Source organism: Varroa jacobsoni, unplaced genomic scaffold (assembly GCF_002532875.2).
Source record: "Varroa jacobsoni isolate VJ856 unplaced genomic scaffold, vjacob_1.0 scaffold_1124, whole genome shotgun sequence".
Taxonomy (NCBI): Eukaryota; Metazoa; Arthropoda; class Arachnida; order Mesostigmata; family Varroidae; genus Varroa; species Varroa jacobsoni.
The window spans coordinates 41,306-51,102 of record NW_019214026.1 but is presented as its reverse complement, the minus strand read 5'-3'; the positions used below and the strand labels follow the sequence as shown (position 1 = coordinate 51,102).

At 38.7% G+C, this 9,797-nt stretch overlaps 1 long non-coding RNA gene across 1 annotated transcript; it reads right to left on the bottom strand.

The window, feature by feature from the left end:
- Positions 1 to 958: 958 nt before the first annotated feature.
- LOC111266888 (uncharacterized) lies at positions 959 to 8,794 on the bottom strand. Its single transcript, XR_002684301.2, has 2 exons — positions 5,443 to 8,794; positions 959 to 5,200 (listed from the first exon to the last, which is right to left on the bottom strand). It is a non-coding gene; the product is annotated as an uncharacterized LOC111266888 (long non-coding RNA).
- Positions 8,795 to 9,797: the final 1,003 nt, after the last annotated feature.

Sequence of the window (9,797 nt, the reverse complement as noted above, 5' to 3'; positions counted from 1 at the left end):
TCGTTTTCCGATTTTGTTGGGAAAAGGATAATACTATCAACATAGGGCGACAGCTTATACGGCATAAGCCCATCCATAGTCATACATACGCAGATGCAACCTTGGAGGGCACAATCAGCAGAGTTGCCGGTTAAGGCTGTCGCGCAACATACTACCAACGCCCAAAACGCCTCACAATAGCAAATAACTGGAAATCATCACCTCCGACCCAACCAGCCTAAAGATCACTGCAGATTTCTGTAGTACCACATTCAAAATGACATCCCGTAGAATGTAATTGGTCGTGCCCGCCCGGAAGCGCAGGTGAAAGATCGAGGCTGATGGTATCGACCGGCAAATGTTAAAAAGGACCGTTCCATAAAGATTAGAACAGGAATAAATTAATTGATTAGATCAAACTCACTTTCTCTAGGGGAGACTGATTTGGTCATAAACGGCATAGGGAAAACATAGAAAGAAGAATTATAGAAGATGTGCGCATGTTATATAGAAGGAGAGAACGATGCAGCTTGCCTTCTAGTTTCTCCCTGGATAAGCAAAGCGACAAAATTATAGCTCTTTAATGAATGGGCTGATAATTAGGGAATGCGGCGACACAAATACGAGTCACAGGTTTCGTCGGGTTCAGACGACGGGAAAATACGGGACTAAAGTAAATCTCGTGGAACAGTTAAACGGAAGCTAATAGATAAATTACCTTCTCTCCCGTCTTCTGCATAGTCAAAAATCAGTTCTCATTTCTTACAAAGGTTTAGATCTTACAGACATCCAGAGCAGCTTTTCATGATATACTCTGATAGTGTGCAGCGCCATAATCATGTCGTATACAATGGTCGTATATATAATTACATAAGCACCGGCCGACAAGCCCACCCCGGTTGATACAAACCTATATATCGTATAAAGCCATTGATTGATAACCAATATAACTGTTATTTATATTATATAAAATCCTGTCTAAGATTTTCATTGGGACTATAAGTTGTACTGTTATGTTTGTTAACAGATTTATTGAAAAAAAAAAGCAATGGAATTTATTAATATATTGCCAGATAATATGATGCCGACGAATGGCGGGTTATTGAATTGAGTTTATTATTGTATGACAGTTTTGTTGATACGGACCGTGATATGTCAGTTCTTAGTATCGAAGTGTACATTACCTAGCTCGAAGCAGTAAAAATAATAATATGTGACTGCTTTCCTCAGAATATAACGGCTATCCTTTATCACGCTATCAAAATAGACAGTGATGTCCATCGCTATCGCGAAGTAATGCCATATACCTTTGCTGCTACCGTTGTTACTAGTTTTCTAGTTCTATTCAGCGTAGCAATTGCTATAGCCTTAATTGGATATAATATGGCACAGGACCATAACGGCGAAAAAAATCATCATTGATTCACAAACCTTTTCTATTTGATTATAGAAAAGCTTCCTCGGTTGAAACAAGTTATTGGATAGTTGAGCATTCGAGGTTAGGAAAGAAAAATCAAATTAAAAGCCAATTTCATGACTCATCGAGAGATTGTTATGGCGTCGTGAGGGTAGTAAATTGACGACTAAGACGAACAAAATCAAATAATACTACGAAGAAACTGAACAGTTTAGCTGAATGCAGCCACTTGTTATGTTAGAAAAAATTGATGCTAGGTTTTCGAAGCGCCACAAGAGGTAAGTGAGCGAAACTGAAGTTATCGATTCTGATGTCTCAACGTTAGCGAAAGCTACAAGTTCAACATGAGTCGAAGGATAGGGATGGAAAGGATTATTGATCGTCAAGCTTTAAAGTTATTCCTTTGGGCAAATTTCGAAAGAGCTGCAAATGAGCACAGCCACCCCCTCCTTCGCCATCATGGCAAAAACAAAAGATAGGACATCATTTACATGATGTACATCAAGCCATTACAGTGATAATAGTAATTACAACAAGAACTGACATAATTTTTCTAGTCATTTATGATAATAATGACGGTTGTTTGTAATATGACTATATTATTATTATTATGATGATGATGATGATGAAGGACTAGACGGTAACTAATGGGAAAGCAACTGATTATGATGATGATCCAGAGTGTAGTGCTCGAAAAGCGGTAACGATAACATACGCAACGACAGCAAACGCGTAACGAAAACTTACTGTTATGACGAAAAAAACGTAATATAAAAATAATAATAGAATGTGTCGTCAATGGTGGTGACGACGACAACCAACAACAAACACCCCATCAGAACTATCAACAATAACAGAAAGTAGCAGTGAGGGTCTTTCAGTATCTTCATTGGTGACGGACCCATATAAATATGTGCAATGAATGAAATAAAATTCATTCTTACGGATCCTTAAACGCCCATCGCATAAACAAGCGTGGTCAACTGGTAAATGCTACTGCGCTACCGGAACAACTCGAAGTTATAATTCGCCAGTAGAAAAGGCATGAAACTGTCCGCCAAAGGATTAGCAGACAGCTATGTTAAGATTGTAGCATTATAAACAGACGAAATCGTCAATGCGTGCCGTCCTTCCAACGAGAGGCCGACTACGCAAACTCATAAGATGAAACAGGATAAATTTGACCGCAGGTATTTCGACTGGACATTTTGCAGTTTTTCTCCTTAATTGTTCGATTCCTCCCTCGCTCTTTATTCGAGTTCTAGGGTTCATTAATAACATTACTATTCTATCATTACTCGCTGATTATGCGACACATAATAAATAAATCAAGAATAACGCTGACAATACGAACATTGATATTAATTATATATATATATATATATCGTTGTACTTCTTCAATCTCAGTGCAGACACTTTCGAACGATGGCGCACCACGTATTTCGCTCTCGCTCTCTCGCTCTCTCTATCTCTCTCTCTCTCTCTCTCTCTGAGGTTAAACTTTTCTCTCACTTCAGACACACAGTTAATGACGACGACGATGATGATGATGATGATGATGATGATGATGCTTATCATAAACTATTGTTCTTATATATTTATTATCCTTCTTACAAGATTAGTCATTAAGCAAGCCAGCAACAATGTAATCCTATTGCCAACATATAAACGAAATGGTTACGAAAATATGTCTCTCTAAACGCGGATCGTTCCCTAAAATAATGCTAGCGACATGTAAAACAAAACGTATTGAAACTATTCATAATAACTTACGATAACAGAATTCCCTATTCTGACTGTGCTAGAAATAAAAATACTACCGCTGACAAAATGCAGAGAAGGGCATAAAGCACGACACATTGACAGATCGCAGCTGTAAAGAAGAGCCGAATGACATAATCACAGCGACCGCTAGAGATGGAAGGTAAAAGAGCAATCATATGGATGATTATTATCAACAATAATTATGGTGAGACTGAAAAACTAGTCAGCAAGGTAACGATTAAGGAGATGAAGATGATTTGTTGATGTCGGCAATGGTCTCTTTTGGCGCTCCGGTCTTCTTGAATCCAGATGCATTGGACTATATATTTTCACCTTGCAACGCCAACAGCGTTGCCGAAGCCATCATGGATGAATGAAACAATAGGCATGTACATTGCTATTGACAAGCAGGTTGCCCACTGCAATATTGGACTTGATTGATTATTCGACAGAGGTTCGACTTCACTCACAATCACTTAATTCGTTGGACAAATGGCTTGACGCGGTATGCAATAAGAACTCGCGTTGCTCAATTATCAACACATGGCCTACGCGAGTCCCCAGTATCTGATGATCAGATACTGTTAAGCACTCGTGGCAATTATTGCCGATCCGAGAACGTATCAAACCCTTCTGATCGAAGTATCTTTAGGCGTTCGCCAACTCCCTTCTACACACACAGAAAGTTGCACAGAAAGTCCGAAACAATGTACGTGTTTACAGGAGACCCTGTAACGCTAGGTACCACTAGTTGGAGTAGTTTCGGAATAGTGCGCCGTGACCGTTTGTGGCCAGACTAGAGTGCACGAGTAACGTATCTCTCATTCGATTGAGCTGATTACTATCAGCGCCATTATGAATAGCAGCTCCATATTGGTACCGGTCCAGGTTTGAAACCGTCTCGTGGACTTTATTTTATATATATGCCCGACAGAGGCCTTGGTAGATGCGTGTTACGAGAACAGTGGCACTCTATTCTATACAAATGTGGTTTGAAATCTACGATTATGGCGGAGCGGCCCTTGTACGCAATGCCATGGGTGTTGGCATTCTCTAATAGTCAGAAACGAAAAACCAGAGATAGCGAAGCTGAGAAGACTCTGACTTGCGTGTCTGCATCGGGGCTTGTTTAAGGGCTCGAGATTTAAGGACACTGAAACCCCAATACTGTACATAATGACCGATAACCCGTTTCCTCGTTTGACCGTGCAAGGACGAGACGTAATGTCATGTTTGTATAACTGATGCAACTTGTTTTACACTCTAATATTACTGGGCGCGGTAACACATCCATACACACTCATCCATACTTCATCAGTCCATCCATCGCTTACACTCGACGATCTACTATTCAGACAGTAACGTATAAACGATGCAGCATTGAATGCCTAGGCAGCGAGGAAACAGACGAAAATATAATATAAGTCCAGCAACTTCGAATATGAAACCCTTGTAAAACTTTCAAAATAGTAAGTTCAGAATACAGTCATTACATACAAGCACCCACCCAATTTGATGTCTCTCCTTAAAGTGGTACCTCAAAGGTACAGCCTAGACATCTACTACCTTAAATCAAATGCCGAATGTCTACAGCATTTTTTTTTTAATTTTAATAATTTCATACCGATTTTCAATCAATTCACAAATCAGCCTTTAATAATATCACTAGAGCATGTTTTACTCTATTCGGCGTAATGCAATTTTCAGTAACTCGTGTTCCTTAGCGGTTAGCATAATGTAAGGTCAATGATTCGCTCAGCATCCAGTGCCATTTCCGGTACGATGTCTCTTCTACACTGTTACGATGGAAGGGATACAAATAGCGAGAACAGTAATAATGAAAGCAATGTACTTTCTTATATGTGATGACAGTGAAGGAAGCTGGGCGAGGAAAGCGCACCTCAACGTTAACGATGCCGTCTTGTGTCTTTTACTGGATAACGAAAAGACCCACAACAGTGGTTGCGACGTTGCGCCCATTTCCAAAACCCGGACGGCGCTTTCGGATTTTGAATTGCCGACCCTCCTTAGACACTGAAACTGGACATGCGCAGATTAAAGGTCACTGGTACTAAATAGAAATACAGTTAAATAAACCTGAACCACAGACGAGTGAGGGCGAATGCTACTTCTCATTTCAATTTGAGTACAATTTAAGTACGAAGTAGCATCAATAAATCAAAGGTGACTAGAGAACTCCACGCACCATGCGCACACCCTCAGTACGCACAAGAGGGTCCATGTTGTTTGATAATGATTTTTTAATCCGTAGTCGAACTTACATATCAAATACAAGCGGCGCGTCATCTCTAATCACTATGACTCCGTTTGACGGGCTGGTACGACGATATTAACGCACTGCACGTAAATGTTGACCAGCCGTTTGGACGCTATTTTCCCATAACAACAATGGATAAAGAGAGAAAAATGGCTACGCGCAAGCTATAAATGCTGTGCTCATTACTTTCCAATGAATTTATTGTATAGTTAGAACACCTCGATGGGTTATCATGATAATGCACATGTTTGCATCAGATCTCTCACTCGTCTCACAACATGTTTTCCCATTTACATGATTTTCGATACGTGCTGCCCTTAACGTACAGTGTCATATGCAATGTCTTCTATCGGAGGGTCAGGGTGATTACCGGAACTTGTTTATATATAACCAGATTGCTATTCCTAAAATAATATACACTAATAATTTAAAATGGGTTAATATTAGACTATTATGATAATAATAAACATTAATAACAGCATTAAAAGCTTAGCGGTATTATTACTAAACTATAATAAAAAACAAGCAAACAAACAAACAAATGGAGCAACTCAAATAGAAAAAAAAAGCATGTGTTAACGCAAGAGGAAGCAACGGACGATTATATATACATATAATAACAATTAAAATGATTACGATTATTATTATTATGATGGTGATGATGATGGAAATCACATCATTTATACATTATTATTATTATTGCAATTACAAAAGTTATGCACTAAGAAATAGAGTAGAGCGGGATATTACTGCTAGTGATGCGCTTTGATTTGGAATGAAACTAAAAAATGGCAATAGGGAATAGTAAGAGCGTAATGATAATGATGATTAATACACATGTTAGGTATGCAAACGAAAAATTTATGGAAAATATACTTAATGTTTCTGCTGGGAAAAATCGTTTCTGCTCACAATGAGACAGCAGACAGCACTACAGCGACACCTATCGTCACAATAAGAATAATAGTATCGCTAGGTCATGTAAGAGAGACGGCAGAATTTCGAAATGAGTATGAATGAGACAAAATACCGATTATAGTAACGGAACAGCAGCGGGAAAAAAAAACAAAAAGCAGACGACCGTAAAAAAGGACGATTGCTGTAAAAGGAGAGAAAGGTGAAATGTACGAAATATAAAAGAAGCAGAGCAAAAGGGAACGAAAAATAACGAGTAAATGGAAAAAGCAAAAGTGCAGAAATATATTACCATGCTACACTACTGCTGTCGGTGAAGAGAGAATGGGGGGCATGGACGAACGAAGCAAGGAGAGGGGCACAGGAGAAGGGACGGTTTGAAACAACTCCTCACCTACGCGACGATAGGCATAGACAAACTCAGTCGTAGCTATCGATGAGGAATAAAGGAAAGCAAACAAGACAGAGACTGTGTTTGTATAATTAGTAATGAGTCGGTGGGAATTATAATATTATTACCGGTAATTATATTGAGAATACTGTTGCTGACATGATCAGATCACTATACTAATGGTGAGCATGAGATGATAATATTGATAATAATAATTATCATTACAATAACAATAATCACAATAACTGATAAACTACTGCAGATAAAGATAGCGCGATGAGGATGCGACGGTGATCAATTTGGTTGATTATTATCAGTATAAGGACGGTCATAATAACTATTGCACGACATTAATCATTATTGCGGCAAATTTCTAACGATGGTATCCTGGTAACATAGCGAAAGAGATAGACACGAAAAGCTACTGCGCTGATGTGAAGCATAAAAGAACGGAACGGCCATCAAGAGAGAGGCGAGCTACTTTTTTTGCTTTCGTGTGAGTCTGGTGTGTTGAGACGCGCCTCGCGCCCGACGCGAGGACATCTCCTGCTTTCTGGGTATAGCGTTGCGTACGTGTAGCAAGGGTGTATTTAACACCAGCAAAAAAAAAAACACTCATCCTTGTAACACATTGCGATAGTAACGTATGCTCGCCGTGTGATGTTGAGACAGAGAACGATTGTTGACAAAATTTTCAAGAAACAAGCTGAGGCCAAGACAGAAAAAACGGATCAAATTTATTGTGTCTAAGCGTTGGCGACACTGTCGGCCCGATAATCGTAACGTCACGCCGCCGGTGTTGAACTTCAGACGGGCTCAAGGTTGACAGCACGAATCCTAAACATAGCAGGTGATCCGAGCATGTTTTAACACGGGGAAGTCTTCGCGGCGGGCGTATACCGCAGTGGTTATCATTTGAGTGGTTATGGTAAAAATGATGAAAAAAGGATTAAATAAAAAACACAAAAACAAATTGATCTGTTCAAAAGCAGTCCTATATACTGCTGCTATAAAGAATAAATTAATAACCAGCGGTTAAGCAAAGTCCATTTATTTTGTGGTTTAGATAAAAGACGCTTATAAGGTGAGCCTTGTATAGTCCTACTTGATTCGATAGTCCAAAAGATCCTTTATGGATCGCTAACACCCCAGAAGTGCCATGGCAGTGGGATCGATTAGCAAATATGTTTTGGTTCTCACGCTTTCTTCAATGTATCAGTTAGCCCTACAGAAGTATATTAAACATGAGTATTGAGTGTCTTAGTGAAGGCTAAAGATTGGCATTAAAAAGATGAGTTTTTGGTTTAGATCTTGTGTTTTCGGGCTGCTCTGTTAAAATTCAAAGAGCATAGTTTTCCGTAATTTTTTTACCATGGAATACACTTTTTTATCAATTGAAAACGTTCGCTGAGCCACTTTTACGTACGAGGAAACCTATGCACTTGGTTAGCAAGTCCCCGTGTATCATTCATTCACACCTAATTATAATAAAAGAAAATATAAATAATGAAAATGAAATAAACCATTCATGGGACATCAGTGAGTTTGTTTCTCTAGTTAGTTTATGTTTTGTGATCGGTCCCCGTCCAGTCTACCGGTTCTTAAATGATTCATCTAGGACGTGGAGTAACAGCTACAGACAAGGTCGACTTGAAACGTTTTATAGGTGATACAGAAACGTCCTACAAACTGCAGCACACTTATTGTACAGTATACGATATAGTCATCAACATTTCCTCAATTCCTTGTTTCAAATCTATAATTGAGTAGCAATCTCTGGACAATATCTTTTTCCATATATTTGAGTCATTGAGAACGAATAACCCTATATATTCTGCAGCATTTCAACATCAGCTTAGTTCTAATAATCGCATGCATCAACTTAATAGTGTTACTTAAATGCTTTTTACCTATCTTCCTTATACCTTTAGCTATACTGAAGGTTTCCAACTTTTGTGCTTTCTCGCGTAATTCTGCACAGTATCCCTGCTGTTATTTTTTTCACAAGGTTTTTAAGTTGGTAGACTCATTTTAGACTACAATAAATTATGGTTCACTATATTTTGATAATCTCACTCACTATATTATTATTTATGTAGTTACCTTTGAGTATGACTAGTCTGGTAGTAGCTAGAATTTATTGCTTAATATTACACAGTTATGTCAGACCAGTGACCTATTTAACTGTACACAGCTTTCTTTGAAGATACTATTTTACGGGTTCCGATCTATCGGTTACTACCGAGAATTAAATTTTTACTTCGTTACGAATACGTTATTCTAGGTATGATGTTCAATTTATCAAGTTACTATAAGTTAAAATTGCATTTCTGCGTATTTGTTCGTTCCCTCAAAAATATACACTCGATATGTCTTTTGAATACTTGCGTCGTCCGATAGAGTTTTATCCTAGAAAGTTTCATGTCCTTGATTTTCGGCAGCAAGGGTTCATCCACTATTAACTCCTAACCTGTAATGCTGGTTAGGAAAGCATGCCTTTTCGGCTATCTTATTGATAAATATTGAGCTGATTAGAATAGGATGTGGCTTTGCTTTCCGAACTCTACGGATTAGCCATTTAAGTGTACTTTTGAAAGCCATTTCTTGAGGTTCCTTTATCAACACCGTGATTTATTCTTCGGTGCCTTCTGTCGGGTTATTCAACCAGCTTTGTCATTTACCCGTAGCTCTGTACATAGTTTTTTAGGTCTTATCATTTGATTACCGAATCTTTTTCTCTATTTTCGATGAAAAACTTCCCAGACATTATGCCTGCCAAGACAATCACCACACTTGCCGATACCGTCGTTTGTGTTCTCCACAATCTCAAGGACGGTTTGCTCTGAAAATCATTTAGGGAGCGCACAATCAGCTTATTTCGATGTTCTCTGCTGATAATTAGTGCTACACATTATATTAGTAAATTGATTACAGAGTCCAGCAGTTACCTATTTACGTCTCCTGACCTTCCTACTTTGGACATATTTACCGGTGTTACCAGCTTCGGAATTGCGCCGTTGTATATAACTGCCCTTTCTCTATGAGGCGTGATT